At 40.2% G+C, this 19,142-nt stretch overlaps 2 protein-coding genes and 1 long non-coding RNA gene across 4 annotated transcripts in view; 1 reads left to right on the top strand and 2 right to left on the bottom strand.

The window, feature by feature from the left end:
• Positions 1-19,142, top strand: part of LOC116062299 (cephalotoxin-like protein) — a 1,100,540-nt gene that overhangs the window by 664,786 nt on the left and 416,612 nt on the right. The gene's annotated exons all lie outside the window — the stretch shown is intronic.
• LOC116061935 (BPI fold-containing family C protein-like) overlaps positions 1-19,142 on the bottom strand; it is a 127,482-nt gene that overhangs the window by 22,641 nt on the left and 85,699 nt on the right. The gene's annotated exons all lie outside the window — the stretch shown is intronic.
• Positions 8,590-18,258, bottom strand: LOC116061948. Its single transcript, XR_004107864.1, has 3 exons — positions 18,151-18,258; positions 17,112-17,255; positions 8,590-8,686 (listed from the first exon to the last, which is right to left on the bottom strand). It is a non-coding gene; the product is annotated as an uncharacterized LOC116061948 (long non-coding RNA).

The following is a 19,142-nucleotide window of genomic DNA, read 5'->3' as shown; positions in this document are numbered from 1 at the left end:
AAATTATAGTATTATAGTAATATAATATTCTAGTGCACATTGCTGCTTACAGTTTTGACCTCTTGAAATATAAGTGCTAGCAGCCAACTGTCAGATTGTGGTAGTTATGTTTTACTGTCAGCATTTAAATACACATGAACCCTGAATATGTATTATACTAGGGCTGCAGCTAACGATTATTTTTGTAATCGAATATTCTAGCGATTATTTCATCGATTAATCGAGTAATCGGATAAAAAAATGATTTTGCCTTAACTACTTTAATTTTATTTTTATTTATTTCAATTTTACTTTTATTCCACTACATGAACTATTATAGCAAATAGTACTGCAACGACTGTTATTCTCACTACTGCAGTGCTACTACACCTGCTACATCTGCAAAAGCTACAACTATTAATGCTGCGGATGCTAAAATTACTTCTACTGCCTCCACTGATACTACTGCGTATGCTACTACTTTATTACTACTACAGTTTTACCTTTTTCTTCATTTTAAGTGTAGTTCATTGCACGTATAATGTAATGCAGAAGAACAGTGAAGGCAACATGCATACATAGTGATTTAATTGACATTAATAAACAATATCACATCTACTTACTTCTACCTGCCTACTGACCGACTTACTCACTTGAACTAGTCAGTTACTTTCTAACTATACTTATTTACATACAGGCAGGCCTGCTAATGATTGCTTGCAGTCTTAGTTCATTCTGATATTCTTGATTTTGGTGGAATAATGTGTCTTTCTGTTTACTGTTTTTTTAGGTTCTACTGTGCAGAAGAAGACTCAAAGAAGGCCCTGGAGTGATTTGGAAAAAAAAGCAGTTTGGTGGCAACTTGGAAATTGCATAACTTTGATGACAGTTCCTGGTAAAGACAAGTGCATAGATGCAGAACCAGCACTTCAGAGCAGACACTGGAGAGATATAAAGAATCATGTACATAATACCATTCAAACTAGAAAAAAGAAGGTATCACGCAGTTAACATGTTTGTACCTTCATCTACATTATTTTTTGCACACAGACGCAAGTTCAAGTGCTTTATAGATGTGAGCAGTTAAATGTGTGAAAGTGTTCATTTTTGTTATTTCACCTTTTCGTAGTAACAATATTGGCTCAGGTATGTCACCTGCAGACTGATCTCATAAAGTGGCACATGTATGACATGCCAATTTGTATGCCATTTTGGCATGTTATCAAGACGCATAATCGCTTTTTAGCGTGTTTATCAATGCAATTCGCCCGCCATTGACCTACATTACGAGTGAATTTTTGCCGTAGCGAGTAGTATAAAGGGATGTAACGGTAGAGATCCATTTGACCGTGTGACGCTTCTGTCGTGCCGCGCTCCACTCTATTACTATGGGTAAGCATCCTGGGAAGGTGGCGCTGCATTTGAAAAAATGCTGCGCGTCCAAAAGCTGGCCGATGCCCATCTTTATGCAAATGAATCCGTTGAACGTGACGCGACTATCCAGTAGAAGTAGACGAAAATCTTTTAAACTGACCTTTGTTGATCTGAAATGAAGACAGATTCAGAAACTGCACAGCCTATTCGCTTAAAATGTTTTCAGAAACTTGTTTCAGTGAACTATTTTCGTAAAATATGATATTGTATTCTCAAAGAGCCGCCATGACACTCTGTTGAAATTCTCGAGAAGTCAAACCCACTTCACGCGTTCGTCCAATCAGCTGCCGCTCAGGGGCGTGGAGAATCAACCATGGATGTATGACGTCGCGACACCACGCTTCAGTCGTTATTTGTCTATTCATGGCTTTCAATAGAAATTCAGTGTTTCCTCTATGTTGATTTGACCATGGCGGCCCCCCACGGCAACATTTCTGCCCCGCACGGTATCAGAAATAGGGCTGCATTGTTAGAGTGCATGTTGGAGAATACACCGAGCAGGCACGCGCGTCACTCAGCAGAAAAAGGGAGAAAGGAAAAAGAGACACTGTCCTGATGATAAACAAGTTGAGATTGTGTGTGTGTGTGTACGTCCTTGAGAACTTTAAGTCTTATAAATTATGTTGTCAGTTAATTTAAGCCTACTCTTGCTAATTCAAATTAAGTTAACTGGTGATTTTTGTTGTTTGTATTCTTCACCTGCTAGCTAAATTGCACGTGGCTGTTGATTTGATATAATAGCGATTGCTCAACGCCCTTGCTCATGTTTGTATTTTATGTGCATTATTTACATGCTGAAGTAGTTACACTGCATTAAGATAATGTAATTAATAGTGGGTTTACTGTTATTTGCTACAGAATGCTTAGCTTATATATCAAGATCAAAGTTGGCCTATATAGTAACTCAAAAAATACAGTTCAATCACAACTGAAAATATGCCTGATTGTGTGTGAATAGAGGTGAATAAATATATTAGTTTGTGTTGCAGCGAAGTGTCAGTTCCGTTTCATGGGGGGGTTCCAGACCTGCCCCAACTGCTAAAAAAAATCCCAAAGGAAACACTGGAAATGAGTGGAATTTTGCCATAAAAATCTTTAAAGCCTGTTTTCTCAAAACGACTTTTCTCTCATATTCGTGTAAGTAAGTCTGAAGCTCCACTTAAGTAGCACCTATATACACTAAACTTTCCAGTCTTGTACCTAGTTACATTATGAAGACATTTACAGATTTGTAAATATATTATTCCTAGCATGATTTATTTAACATTTTATACCAAAAAACATGGCGAAAATCGATTGTATTTTTTAAGGCTATTGACAGTATATTCTGATTTGCAGATTAACAAAAGTAGATATCCATAAATCCGTCTGTAATTTTTTTCCCATCTAATATGTGAACACAATGAAAAAAGAATTTTGAACCTGGCTTTATCTAATACTATACTGCATATTTAATTACATAATGCCTAATTTGCATATTTAAACATTAAATTACAGAAAACTTGAAATACATTTTTTTCTCATCTTAATGTAAGTAAACAACTGGGAGAGTTTGATGGTAATATCTGCTAGTTAAAAATGTTACCCTATTCACCTGTAGTGTCTCGCCTTAAGACATTACAAGTTAATGAAAAAATATAAAGTTCATAAATATACAAGGAATAATAATTTTTATTTATTATTAATAAGGGTTGTGTGTGTGTGTCTGTGTGTGTGTGTGTGTGTGTGTCTGTCTGTCTGTGTCTGTCGGTGTCTGTCGGTGTGTGTTTGTGTGTGTCTGTGTGTGTGTGTCTGTGTGTGTGTCTCTGTGAGTGTGTGTGTGAGTGTGTGTGTGTGTGTGTGTGTGAAGTCAAACCCACTTCACGCGTTTGTCCAATCAGCTGCCGCTCAGGGGCGTGGAGCATCAACCATGGATGTATGACGTCGCGACACCACGCTTCAGTCGTTATTTGTCTATTCATGGCTTTCAATAGAAATTCAGTGTTTCCTCTATGTTGATTTGACCATGGCGGCCCCCCACGGCAACATTTCTGCCCCGCACGGTATCAGAAATAGGGCTGCATTGTTAGAGTGCATGTTGGAGAATACACCGAGCAGGCACGCGCGTCACTCAGCAGAAAAAGGGAGAAAGGAAAAAGAGACACTGTCCTGATGATAAACAAGTTGAGATTGTGTGTGTGTGTACGTCCTTGAGAACTTTAAGTCTTATAAATTATGTTCTCCTCCAAAAGATGACTGTCTGACACCATAGTCCCACTTGAGCTCCTCTTTTACCGTCACGTTTCTAGTGGCAACAAAGATCATGATATCCCTGAGTCCTCCAGAAAAAGGCAACGCTAAGCGCACTGGCTTGACATTAAAGTTCTTGCTGGAGTGATTCATCCTCCTGCCAAAAGTGTCAATGTTGGGGTGGCAGAAGCAGGGGAATTTCTGCGCATCCAGGCACATCCTTGCACCATTGTGGCTTTTAAAGTAGAAAAAGTACATGTCAGTACCATCTGGTATGTGACTCTGCCTTTGCCTTCCTTCTGCCTCTGTGACCAGCTCCCCGTGATAGTCGCAGACTACATCTCCAGCCTGGAACGGCATCGTTGCCACCACGCCCTTTCCCTTTGGTGTCCCAGGTCTGTGATGGCCAGGCCCTTCCACTTCTGGTCCAGGACTGACCGCATTATGTTTGGGTCCGCGAGGACAGACCCCCCCTCACTTTTCCAGCACGCCAAGATTTCATCCACCTTGGGGGCATTGGAAGTCCATCCTTCCCTTTGCAGCTGGTACCTCACCCTTGCTTGTGAAGGCTTTCGATGTGGGTAGTCCATAAGGATGTAATCCATCCTGAGTTTCCTCTGCATGCCCCTCAACTTGTGGTAGAAGACACGCCCCCCCTCATATCCCTTTGCTTTTGACTCCTCCTGAGTGGGAGGAACGCCATGCAAAGTCACAGGGAACTCGTCCAGAAAATTGTCCCATATCATGCTGGCCTTGCGTTTTGCAGACACGACAAAGGACGTGCTCCCCTCATCCTCCAGTGGTCCATGCCTTCTGCAGAAACGATCGATCACTGTGGTGGCATGGGTCAGGGGCGTGCCGTTCTTCCCCAAGAAAAACCTGTCGTGGTTGGATCCTGCGACTACTTGGCTCTTCAGGTAGACTGACCGGATGCTGGCCATATAACAGCTGAACCAGGCTTCTTGTTGGAATGTCAGGGTAAAGCTGTCCTCTACTCCACGGACGGCAGTCATTTTTACAACAGCACCCTGGTTGAACCTTGCTCGCCCAAACTACTCCTGCACGGTCAGCTCCCTGACCTGCCGTGTTGTCTTCCGCAGCTCCAGCACCAAGAATGCAATGCAGAAGTTCCTCAGGTCTGCCAACCTACCCTCATCCACAGTCTCACCCCGCTGGAGCCTGCAACAGGTGTCGTCAGCGGTGGCCTTGAAGCTATTCAGCAGGCTGCACTTTCCAGTGGAGAAGAGGGACTGCCTTGTAGAACTGTTCCCCGGTTCCTTGGCCGAGCCACTGGTCGCCGTTGCAGCAGGCAGCGGCACGTTGGTGACCAGAAACCCACGTTGCAGGAACGTCTTTGTCAGCGTCCTGCAGGTTGGGTCGTCCTGCACTATGGCAGATAAGTCAGCATAATCCCAAATGCGAGATTTCCTTGCCCACTGCAGCTGGGACTCCTTGGCTCACTGTAACTCGGCACTGCGCTCCTCTGGGGTACAGTCCTTCATGCAGACCCGGGCCAGGTGGGTGGAGAGCTGGTCCTGGGAAGTCTTGCAGATCAGCCAGCAGACTGGGTTCCTCCACAGTCTGGCAGATTCCCTTGAGGAGAAACAATAATATACAGGTCAGAACAGAGCGGAAATAGCAAAAGGGGGGTCTCTCTTTGCATTAATGGAGATGTTCAGCCAGTCTGTTCTATAAGCAGCCTATTAGAACTTACATTTTTGTAGAAGGCCTTTTTGTCACTGCCCTCGGTCCACTGCAGCAGCTTCCAAGAGATTCTGGTAGATTGGACTCTGGATTGCTGTAGCAAATTTAAGGGCGGAGAGAGAATTGAACATCCATCTCTTGAATATCTGATCAAGGAAGTTTACCTTCAAATAAATCAGAGCAGCGCATCCAGATCTCCCACAGCAGCAGTCCCAGAGCATATATGTCCCCCTGCATGAGACACAAGCTGTTGCTCAGGTTTACATGGCCTTCCAGGATCTCCGGGGACATGTAACGCAGTGTGCCCAACTGAGCGTGACCCTGGAGATGAATAGTTATGTGAATTGGTTGTTTCCATGTGTTACAGCCTCCATTTAAAGAAGCCAAGCCAATGCTCAAATGGTTTTGGAGGTGGAACATATAAGAAGGATGCCAGACACAAAGTTAACAATAAACACATGTGGCTGGGTTGGTTCAGTGGGTAGAGCAGGCGCACATATACTAAGAGGTTCATGCCTCGACGCAGAGGTCCAGGGTTCAAATCCAACCTGTGGCGATATCCTGCATGTCTTCCCCCCCTCTCTCTCCCCCCTTTTCTCACCTAGCTATCCTGTCAACATTAAAGGCGGAAAAGCCCAAAAAAGAATCTTTAAAAAAAACAATGAACACACAAGCTGTATTAAATTATTCAAAAAGTAACAACTAAAGAAAAGGAGAAAAAAAAGGGCCTGGAGATCCCAGCCAAAAAGAACAAAAGATGTGTAGACGCTGGACCAGCCTCGCAATCTCCCGCGTCTCACCCTGAACTACCTAAAAAGGATCGACTAATCCTAAAACAAACAAAAGAGACGAAAAACGGAACTATGGGTAACCTCCAGCCCAAACTAACACAATAAACTAAAATTTAAAAAAACTACAGCACGTAAACATGCATTGAGGATGTGAAAAAAAACCTGCTTGAGGAGAAAAAGTGAGGTAATAAAATTCCTCACAAGTGTGCTACTGTGTGTGCTCTCCATGTGCTCTCCCTGCACACTCTGCCTTCTTATCACATCCCCATTCTACCTGAGCACAGATTATACTCAGGTATGTAACAGGCAGAGGGAGGAGGGTGGAACGAGGGACAGAAAGAGAGAGAAACAACAGGATGCACACAGCAGAGACAAATCTAACACCATGTATTAGAGTTGTCCCCCTACATGTTTTCATTCATTCAAGAAGATGATGAATTTGCTTTTTAATGACTGTGTGCAATGTACTGTGAATTAACAATAATGAGTTATGGCTCTACCTGGTTCTCACCTTCATGTTTTTTGTCTGGCTCTGCCAGCGACGATGTCCTGAACAAGAACGCAGGATGGTTGAGCATCCAAAATCACACAGGACACAAGTGCCATCTGCTCTCACGAGCACGTTGGAGCTGCTTAAGTCTCTGTGGGCCACAGGTGGTTTATGCAAACCTGCAAGAAAAGACGAACGTGTAGTAATAAGAAGATCCTGAGTTGTTGAGATCAAACAAATACTCACACTTCATTCGTTAAGCATAACAGCCTCCCCATGGCTGGTGAGAGGTGCAGCCACTACACGTGACTGACACTCTGAACCACAACAGTTCAAACCGTGATATATTTTAACTGTGAAGCCTGAAAATCAGAAATCATCTGGAACAATACTCCCTTTTAATGTATACAATGCTGTTAGCAAATAACAATTCAATCAAATCAAAACATACTAGTCATGTTTCTAATTTTAGCTACAATGTGCACATAGACTCTTTCTACATTGGTACAACAAAGACATGCAAACGCAAAGTAATATTCTCACCAATACTATGTCTGTGAAGGTCAGAGTGTAGATGCAGCTCCCTGCAATAAAGACCTACACAATTTCAGTGACAACTCCCAGTTGGTGGTGTGTTTACACAGATAGGAGTGGAGAGAACCCTGAAATCAAAGGGACACCAGTTAATTATATCCAAAAACGTGAACGTTAAATAATTTAAATTGTTTATACTGCCGATAGATGCAGTTTCCGTTTTCAGAGCTTTTTCACTGAAACTAGCAACCTAACATTGTAACTTGAATTCTCAGAAAAGGGGAAAATGCACAATTCATTTTGAAATTTAAACAAATGGTTTCCACTCACACATTCAGCAAATTGCAGGACAATGAGCCAATTGCCATCCGGTTTCCTCCCAGTGCCCAGGAAGTGGACAATCCCATCCACATGCTTCATCAGTGGTAGCTCATAGACCTCCTTCTCTGCAGAAAATTTAGTTTTCCAGCCTGCAGGGAAAACTTTAACACATACCGTCGACCCATGGTATTTCCCCTGATAGACATTTGCAAAATCTCCATTGCCTACAATCTGAACAAAGTACGGAAGAGGATTAGGGCCACTGGTGAAAAATGTATTTGAGTTCTGACTTAATTCTCAGAATTCTGACTTTATTCTCAGAATTCTGACTTTAACAAAGGTATGAAGGTATGAAGGTATGAATACAGGTTAAATAACGGTACATGGTAAGATATATCACCTGACTGGATGATTTGTCAATATTTTGCACACTGCTGAGCATATGTGTATCCATGTGATAGCTCGGCTTACCTGCTGTATTTCAATGTTTGCGACGTCAATCTCATAGGTTTTTGATGTTTGGCAATAACACAGTCGTGAGACACTGCAATCATCAAGAATGGATTGATTCTCTAGAATAATGAAAGTAGACAGGTCTTGAAATTAACACACACTTACAAACAAAGTAAACATGTTTATAGTAGCCACATATTTATGTTTACCTTTGTTCAGCTTCATTGTCATCGTTTTTAGCAGTACATACCTAACAATAAAGTCACTTTTAATTTTAAACTAGCCTGACTGAATAACCGTAGAAATTTGATTGAAGAGTGACAGAGGATAGAGGTAAAAGGGAGTGTTATAGCAGAGATAAACCCAAGGTCAGTCTGGCAGAGAGAATGCAAACAGTTACAGGTCAAACAAGGACATCATAAGAACTCTATTTCCAGGAATAAATGAGGCCCTCAACAATAAATTCCTCTTGTGTTTGTGTGTTTACTCAACGACTGCAAAAACCAACAGTTACCTCACTGTAACGGCATTCAATTTATTCTAGTTTAACTTCCACTTTCTGCTACTGTAAGACATTATTAGCAACGACAATCGTGTCATTGATCACTGTGACAAGAACATGTGTTGAGACATACTGCAACAATCTTACTTTTCTTTTTAAATAGGCTTCTCCATTTGACTGCAACAATCAGCAGCAGGAAGCATAGGACTAGCCCAGTCAGAATGATTACAGCAGCTTTCTTGAGTTTATCTAAGAAGAAAAAAAAAGTGTCTGTGAATGATGAAAACCACACATTTTAAGTCGATCAAGTTATTACTTTACTTTCATTTTTTAAACAGCAAACATATATGAAGTAACTAAGTAATACAACAAGTGTTAATTTTCAAATTCAAAAGGGGGTAGAGGATGGTTTAACTAGAGGAGACTGTGATGGTGGGATGTATAAAAATATAATAACATTTTCTGTGATGAAAAGAAAAATACATCACTCTGGCACAATGTCAGGATATTATTGTATTACTGTGTTAGTTGCAAGTGATATTCAATGATTAAGTGCACTGAAACAAATTGCTGTAAAACATTTAATGAAATTAAAAATAGGCCTACACATCAGTGTTTTTATTTGAGATTGAGGACACAATAACAAGAAGATGAAGAATTAGTTTTCATCCGGACTCTTAAACTGACAGCCCCAAACTGGATGGAGCACTTGTGGCATCACCTGCTGCTTTCCTCACCGTTCTCTCGTCAACTCTGCAGCGCACCCTCATCCATCCTTTCCCCGTGGCTTTCTTAAGAAGGTAAATATAATCTTGCAAAAGTCAGCATAATGCTAATGTGATTTTGTGATTAACATTTTATTGACTGTTTTTTGCCGAAAAGATTGAGTCAAAAGTACGTGCCGCAAACTAGCATACGTTACTCTCATTTAGCAACTACGTGGACAAAAGTTTAGCTTTCTGTTGAAGCACATTACTTAAATTAGCATAAGTTGGCTTGGGCATTTGATTTGTTGTCAGATCTAATTAAAATGGGCTACAAGGTTCTATTTTACCATTTGTTGTTTTACTTTTTCAAGTAAAACGGTTTATGGGAGTTTATAGGGAGACCTTGTTATGCAGGTTGATACAAAAAGCTAAAAAGTAGCTTCAAATATGCACTAATGTAATATACAGTAGCTAAAAGTTAGTTGACTAGTTGTTGATGTAATGATTTTTTTTTTTCTTGAGAGAGTATTTTAAAGATTATTTTGCTGTGAAGGCCTGTAGTGAAAACATGATAACTTGCAACATATGTGGTAAAACCTGCAGGAATACATTTGCACATGTCAGGCACATGCGAACTCATAGTTGTCTGCCTAATGCATCTTTCAAGTGTGGTTTCCCTGAATGCACAAGAGCTTTTTCTAAGTTTTCGGCCTTTCGCTCTCACAGTCATCGCCATAAATATGTAAAGAATGTAATTAAACTGGATAATGCAGGAGATTTAACATGTCATATGGACTTCTGTAGTACAAAATGTGAGGATATCCGGGGTCTTCTCTTGCACCTGAAAAGTCATATAACTGATGGCAAGACAGTCTCGTGCCCTTTCAGACAATGTGACAAAAAATGTACAGTTAAGTCAACATTTACATTGCATGTCTCCAGAAAGCATAAAGATTACTTTGAAGGAAGTCTAGTCGAGTCCATAGCAAGTACAAGCAGCACCAGTGATCGGAATGATGAGGGCTGCGATACACAACTTGAGAATCCCAGTCAGTCCAGTGATGAAGACATGGAGGTCTACCCAGAAAAAGCAGATGAATGGGAATTTGTTTTATTGGCCTTGTTTTAAAACATTTGGCCTTCTTTTATTTGAAATTACAAGCTAAATTGCTCCTTCCATCCTCCACCATTCAAACAATAATTGAACATTATCAGGAAATACATGACATCAATCAGTCTCACCTACTTTCCAAGCTTAATGAGAAGTTGACATCACTCGGACTTTCTGAAGCTGACATAAATACTGTCATAGATACACTGAAAAATGAGGATCTCCACAGGGCTAGCAATACCCACACACTGAAAACAGACCATAAAAGAAAAACTTTTTTTAAAAGTAACTTTAATTATGTGGAGCCACTGTCCATGTATTTTTGTCAGAATGAGTCAGGCAAAGAATGTTTTGGACAATATGTTCCTGTGAAAAACACCACTGAGTCTCTCTTGTCCTCAGAGTCAGTGATGGAGCAACTGCAGCAGGCAAAAAACAGAGTACAACCTGATAATGTTTTACAGGATGTGTGGGATGGTACAATTATCGAAAAGAACTTGCTGCTCAACCACATGGCCCCTTCGTTAGGTATAATCCTGTATCAGGATTCCTTTGAAGTCGTCAACCCCCTAGGGTCCGGGAGGAAAAAGCACAAGATTTTGGCCGTGTATCTGACCCTTGCAAATATTTTGCCCTACAACAGATCAAGTATTGATCATATGCAACTTGTGCTGCTTTGTCGAGAGCAAGACTACAAATATTTTGGACAGGATCTAGTGTTTGGCCCTCTTATGAAAGATTTGAAGGAACTTGAGCTGAATGGAGTAACTCTGCCGGATGGCCAGCTGTACAAGGGAACCCAGTGTGCCATAGCAGGAGACAATTTGGGTTCACACAACATTGGGGGCTTCACTGAAAATTTTAGCAAGAGCTCACATTTTTGCAGATATTGTGAGATTGATCGGGAAGCATTTCAGGCAGATCCTCTGGCTAAGGGCCCTGACCGCACACCACAATCGTATCATAAAAACACTGAGGCTGCGAGTCATAATGTTGAAGCAAGGGGATGTTGTGGTGTTAAATTTGACTCCATTTTCAATCAACTGGCATATTTTCATGTATGTCAGCCTGGATTACCTCCTTGTCTCGGCCATGACCTTTTTGAGGGCGTTGTCTCTACAGATTTGGCATTGTACCTCAACCACCTTGTTTTAAAAGAAAAAGAGTTTACTTATGTTGAACTGAATCGGCGCATTAACCAGTTTAAATATCTTGGCAATGACGCCAACAACAAACCTTGTGAGGTGAACCCAGGGGCTGGAAAACTCTGGACATGCAGTTCAAAATTGGTGTTTCCTGACAATGTTGCCGTTATTAATTGGTGATAAAATAAAAAGCCCTGGAGAGAGTGAGGTGTGGCAGCTTATTTTACAGCTGAGAGAGATCGTGGAGATGGTATGTGCTCAAACCATTTCCAGCATATTTAAGAGTCCTGATAGATGAGTATTTGACTTTTGCAGGTCATCCACTCAAACCTAAACATCACTACCTAAATCATTATCCAGAACTCATTGTTCAATTTGGGCCACTCATCCGTCTATGGACACTGAGATTTGAAAGTAAGCACACTTATTTCAAACAGTGTGCAAGAAGGCTGCACAATTTCAAAAACCTCTGTGGAACCCTTGCTGAAAGACATCAGCTTTTGCAGTCTTTTCTCAGTGCTGGAACACTGTTTCTACCATCTGTTGTGGTAGAGAAGGGAACTGAATTTATTGTGGGAGACTACAATGATAAGATCAGACAGTCAGTTGCTCATCTTAATTTTGATCATGTAAATACCCTCATTAGTCATGATGTGACAGTAAAAGGGACAACATATAAGAGCAACATGTTTATTGTTATAGGTTATAATGATGATGGCCTTGTAGTGGGAAAAATCAAAAAGGCTGTCATTCATAAGAATTCAGCCGTGTACTTCATCACTGAGGTATATCAGGCTGTTCGTCAACCAGAGATTAATGCTTACCACACTTCACCAATGCAGGAAGCCTACTACTGTGTCAGTCAAGCAGAGCTCCTTGATCACTACCCACTGCCTGAGTATTCAGTTTGGGGTATGTCTTTGCTAACTCTTCATCACCATTGGTGATGAAATAAAGGTCATCATCCTCAAGACTTTGCCCAATTTGTCTGAGGATACTCAAAAACAGATCATCACAGCACTTGAAATCTCAGGTGTGGAATCAACAGAGGATCTCAAATATGTGCAGCAGGATGACCTCAGAGATCTCTTGCCTGTTATCCAGCAAAGGAAACTTCTGGAGGCATTCAAAATGGCTAAGTATTATCAATATAGTGTTTTCCTGTTAAATCTGCAGTATTTGGTCAAAAACAAGACAGTTTACACTCAGCTGACATATGGAATGAACGCAGAATGAAGTAGTGATTTGGGCTGGCCACAGACTATACAATTTCTATTATTGTACTGTAGCTTTAAGTCTATTCAAAACAATAAATGGAATTGCCATACAAATTCACAATCTCTAGTGTTTATTATATGAGTTTGCATGCATATGTGGCAAATATTGTGAAATAGTGATACTAATAATATATTTCATTTCCATGTGTTCTAGAATCTACTACAGTCACACTTGATCTACAAATCTTGCCAGATGACTCAACACATACAAGTCTGACTTCGCTCTCTAGTCCATTGCCTTGCTCTTCATCTTCACTGTCCAGCATTTCATCCCAGTCAAGCTCTTCAGAACCATCAACACCATGTACTTCACACAGCCTAAGACAATCAGCCAACATATCCAGTAAGTGGCATGAAACCTTTGAAGTCCCATGGGATAAAATGCCGGAGGAAGTGCAGTCAGCCATTGCCAACAGCAAGAGACCTGCTCCTGACAAGCGATGCCAGATACGAATTCTTGTTGATGAAATGAGAAGGTATGAGGTTAACCCCACATGCAGCGAATGTCTTGTCATCTGCCAAAACATTGTCAAGCAGTACCCCAGTAGTTTTGCTGATATGACAACAGGAGGTGTCATCGTTGCTGGTGGTTTTACGTCACTCCTTTCTCAAGTGAAAACGCGAATTGAGAACATAAACCGTGCAGGGACATTGAAACGACACCGAACATCAAGACGGTCTGGACAACTGCAGAGACCAACTGATTCTTACGGATGCACACAATTTCAGCCGGACCCTCCACCTGAAAAAACCAATGAGACAGTGGAGCAGAAGCGGCAACAATTGGTGAACATCTACAGGCAGGAAGGTATTCAAGGTAGTGAGAGGGCAGAAGTGATAAACCTCATGAAAACAACATTCTGTCTTCAACGTAACCACTTCAATCAGACTCCAGCACCTTCCATTGAAGATTTAAGAATCCAGTGGCCCTACCTTTTTACCCCAAGGGGTCTCTACTGTCACTTTGAGTTACTAACTGACATCCACGTTCTGCGTGCCCTGGAGCTATCTTAGCTAAGTATTTAAGGACAAAACTGAAGAACAAAGATGTACAGTCTGAAGATGGGGAATTAACTCTTTGTATCATCAAGTTACTGATGGCCTACTTTGATGAGAGAACAGAGGGACTGATACTCTTAGCCGATGTAAGTTTTGTTTAGCAATATTTCTTGTGTCTACAATGACTGTACATGCAATTCCATTCTTAATTTGGATACTGTTGTCCATGTTCTACAGATGTCTGCCACAGCAGCCGATGTTGAGCGCACCCTGACCCTCCCAACCGGTCCACGACTGATTCTACTGGGTAAGCATCATAAAAGCATGACATGGAGTATAGAACAAAGTCAGTCTGTCTTTCTGTGTCTCCATCTGTCTAATTTCTCTTTCTGTATCTGTCTCCTAAACTTAAGTTTTATCGTGGTCTGTCATGGATGTAGTTCTCTCATCATTCTTTTTGCTATCTCAAGTTGTGGAAACTAATGATTTGCAATAAGATAATTTATGATACTTGATATAAATACAGTAGAAAATGTGTGGATAGGTGTTGCATACTTGAACAGAGACTCAGTGTAACTTTTTATGTTCTGTCTTTAGTGTGTTATTCTGCAAAATACACAGACATTGCAATGAATACATTGAACACATTTCCGTCCAGCTTTCCTCTTAGCACTACAGTTCAATGTGTGTGTGTATTGACCTAAAACACCAGTTAAACAACAAAAAAATAGCTTTAATGCCACACAAACACATCAAGTTGCACAAAACATTACTGTTAAAAAAATTAAACAATCTATAAGGGGTGGCATTTTCTGTGAACTTCTTATCCTCATATAAGGCCCTTATACCCATATTTCTTTTCCATAACTGTTGTCTGCATCAGTTGCTGGTGATGGAGTCACATTGGGACATTGGATGATCAGCATCGAAAGCCAGGTCATCTGTGAAGGCATCCAAAAAACCTTCATCACAGGGCTTGCTGCAGTTTTCGCCACATACTATGTGTTCAACCTGCAATACCAAGAAGATGCTGCAAGGACACTGGAGTTTGTTCAAAGGTAAATTTCTGCCAGAAATAGTGTTTGAGTATGTTACCCCTTTTCCCAGCTCTGTTCAGAAATATTGAATTGTCATTTATTATAATACATGCTGGTATATTATCTTTTACAGTTGTTGCACCTATCTCCTGCACATCAAAGCATAGCCTGCTTCCTTTTGGCACCCATCTTAATTAAGGAATGGGGCTGTTCAGACTGGCCATGTCACTCTCTGTGGTGCTCTCATTGAGCAATGTGTCCTTCGCTAACTGCTCTTCTTAAGTTGACAATAGACACCATGGTTGAGGAGCCTGAAAGTCTGAGTCTTCAAAAAGTATCTATGTTGAACTTTAGATAACAATGTTTCCTAATGCCACCCTCAAATCAAAGTTTAATAGATACTGTAACAATGGCAACAGCTGATATGTTGTAATCTTGAATCATGAATGTTTTGTTTCTCATAAATAGTTTATCAAAATAAGATCATTCTCTCATAATTATGAGACACGGGTCATTATCATAAAAAGAATAAATTTTTTATTTAATTACTGTGATAGGGTTCCATATTAAATGCAAATGATCTTTACTTACCATACCTAATATCTTATATACTTTCTCTATTATTACATTTTAGGCGCCTCATTGGGATTAATCCTGAGAGGGGAAGAAAGACCAGCCAGGGGAAGGTAGTGTCAAAGAAGACGGGGAAGCTGGTCCACAAAAAGGCAACAACGGTGAATCCCCATGTGGCCACTCTACTAAAAAATGTGATGGACTTTGAGTGGGGCTTTATTTAGCCAGTATAGTTCAGTCCATCTGTCTCAGATGTCCATGTTCATTTTTGGACCCACCATTGTTGAGAGCCAGTTTGATATGTTTAATTGTTATTGTTAATGGAATGTGTGTAATTTAGTTAGCTTTCACAGTTTTCTTAGCTGCTATGCATTGATGCAGTGACTTTAACCCAACTGTGGTCTTTGGGTGAAGAGAGGAAGGAGGAAGGAAAAAAAACTAGCATTAAGGTTAAATGAAGTTGAATTGGCTGATAATTTGTACTCTATGCTTTGCAAACAGTCAAACCAGACCTGGTCAATTTTGACCCGGGGAGGAAAATACAAAGTTTAAAGGTCCCATGACATGGTGCTCTTTGGATGCTTTTATATAGACCTTAGTGGTCCCCTAATACTGTATCTGAAGTCTCTTTTATATAGACCTTAGTGGTCCCCTAATACTGCATCTGAAGTCTCTTTTATATAGACCTTAGTGGTCCCCTAATACTGTATCTGAAGTCTCTTTTATATAGGCCTTAGTGGTCCCCTAATACTGTATCTGAAGTCTCTTTTGTATAGACCTTAGTGGTCCCCTAATACTGTATCTGAAGTCTCTTTCCTGAAATTCAGCCTTGGTGCAGAATTACAGCCACTAGAGCCAGTCCCACAATGAGCTTTCATTAGTATGTGCCATTTCTGTGTCTGTAGCTATTGAGGAGGAGAGAGGGGGGGTCAAGGTGGAGAGTGGGGGTGTGACCTTGACCAACTGTCATGTTGCTCGTTTGAAAGCCATGATGTCTCTCTCTCTCTCATGGGTGGGCCAAATTCTCTGGGCGGGTAGAGCAGAGAAAGGGGAGGTAACCTTCCTCCTTATGACCTCATAAGGAGGAGATTCCAGATCGGCCCATCTGAGCTTTCATTTTCTCAAAGGCAGAGCAGGATACCCAGGGCTCTACAGAGTTTACACCTATCACCATTTCTAGCCACTGGAGGACCATATGCAGGCTGGGGGAACTCATATTAATGTCAAAAAACCTCCATGAAGTGAAATTTTCATGCCAGGGGACCTTTAAAGAATGTAATGTTAGCCATCACTTGTCATAGTTCAATATCAATTCTGACAAACAAGTAGTAATGGTGTTTTTATGGATTTTGTAGATACTGAACATGTTCAGCTTTAATAAATGCCTAATGTTGTAAGGTCATATCTTGTCTGAGCCATTTCTGTGACAGCTATTTTCCTTTATTATTATTATTATTATTATTATTATTATTATTATTATTACAGGGGTTTTCATTTTTAAATGTAAACATTTTAAATCATTAGTTATATCACTGTGAAGATCACATTCTACAGTTTTACAGTAATAAGTTGTTAATGGAGAATACTGTAGTAACTGTAAAATAACAGTATAATTGCTACCAAAGAGCTGACAGTATAATACTGTAATGTTTATTTTCCATACAGCACAGTACTGTAATATCTTTACAGTACTAAACTGTTGTTGTAGATCACAGTAGGTACACTGTAGAATAACAGTTTCAAGCTGGCAACTGTAGCTGCCAGTAGTTTACTGTAATTTAACAGGAAATGTTGTTACAGTGTGGCAATATTATCATTATCATACCTTGAGAATAAGAGTAGGTGGGTTGAAGCTCTGCCAACTCTGGGGTCCAAGTGATGTTGCACACACACTTAATGAGGCAACCTTTGAAGCGTGCTTGTGGTATGCATTTTTCATCTGGGCAATACTTTTCAACAATATCACAAGCTGCAACAGAAAAATCAACTAGATACACATTAAAAAAACATGAGAACCATACAAAGCCTGCAGATTCACCTATATGCATTACATATTACACAATATACATTACAGAAATTAACCAGTTTCATGTCATGATGTTGGTTGGGTTTGAGGATTAAAATAGAAATTTAAAGTGCAAAGAAACAGAATCTATACCATGCAGACTAGTGGTTCAAATGAGTTTATATTTATTTTTTATATAGTGTTATATCATAACAGAAGTTATCTCAGGACACTTTCCAGATAGAGTAGGTCTAGACCACACTGTAATTTACAGAGACACAACAGTTCCCCCAATAGCATGCATTTTGGTGCGTCCACATATCTTTTTTTACTATGATTTCTTACAAAAATATGAGGAGCCACAATAATGCTACAGCTTTTTTAAAAGCTCAAATATAGATGACCCTTATATGATTCCATAAGTATTCCTTGCAACACCACTACAAACAAAATACTGTTATACTTCCTGAGATTCTTCAAAAATTATTTTACCATTTTATCAGCACTGTAGTTAGGGGCACATGGTGGTAGAACATCTGTCTTTTCTCATAATCATTTAGGGTCATGCATTTATTGACATATGCAGCATTAATTTACTAATATTGAATTTCTTAAATCCAAAATTGTCATCATCTAAAAGAGAGTTAAGTGAGATAAGTTGAGGATTTTATTGTTATGGTTAGGAGTTACAGAGTTACACAATTCTGCTTCAGCAACTAATTAACGAGCTATGAATTTGCTAATCATAAGTCAAAAATCAATCAAAAATGAACACAGAAAACCACCCAAAACAAAGAAAGAAACACATACAACTGCAGCTTAAGAGTTTCAAAAGAGTGATAGTTTTTAGTTTATTCACGCACAGCCATGGCAACTCCGTGCAATAAAGGAGTATCAGTCCTGGGAATGTGAGTTTCACTGTCACACACCAGCATGTACAAAATATGCTGTGTGCCTGCCATACAACGGGCTGTGGGAATACAGGACATCTATCAACATAATCATCTCTCACTCTTACGGAATATGACCTAATTTTATTATTAAAAGATATATGGTAGCCCAATTATAAAAGGAAAATATATAGAAAAATCAGAATATTAGAAAATCTAATAACAATAATAAAAATGATGACATTCTATGCCATAATTACAACTTACTAAATCTAAATAATGAGATACTAAATAAAAGTTATGACTATTTCACAGAGGTGTCAAAAGTATTCACATTCATTACTCAGTATCAACTCAAGTTTTTTACTCAAGTAAAAGTAGCCTACTGGTTTCAAAACGTTTTAAAGTATAAAAACAAAAGTAATGTAGTGTGGGGGGGATGCCATTAAGGACAAAAGCTTAGCCCGCCCCACAGGACAAACGGGGCCTAATAGTGCACTCCCCCAGCTCCAAAAAAAAAAAAAAAAAATTCTAAAGGCCATAATGACTATAATGTTATATTAAAATCATACCTGCAAACTCAGAAGGGCTGAAAAATGTGACACATCTCTTCTGTGTTTTTCAGACAACGGTCGCGTCTGGTGTTACAATCTTCTCCAGTGAAATACAGACACACTTTTACACCGTTTAGCTGTCAGCATTGTAACATGTTTACTCCAGCTACCTGTTACCTGCTGTCCAATGTAGTGTTAACTAGCGTCCAGTGCGGCGACGTTTCAGTTCCCTCTAACGTTCGTTTTCGGAGCACCAGAGAGAAGTGCAGGCATTTAAGTTGCACCGCAATCCGCGTTGCTATTCGGTCCGGTAGATAACGGTAGATAAGGCACCAGATAACGGTCGTTAAGGCACCAGTACGTGCCGTGTTAGCACCGGGTCTGTGCAAGTGCGATGGATCGCGTAC

This window comes from Sander lucioperca, chromosome 21 (assembly GCF_008315115.2).
Source record: "Sander lucioperca isolate FBNREF2018 chromosome 21, SLUC_FBN_1.2, whole genome shotgun sequence".
NCBI classification, from domain to species: Eukaryota; Metazoa; Chordata; class Actinopteri; order Perciformes; family Percidae; genus Sander; species Sander lucioperca.
The sequence above is the reverse complement of the archived record's forward strand: the minus strand, read 5'-3'. Positions and strand labels throughout refer to the sequence as shown.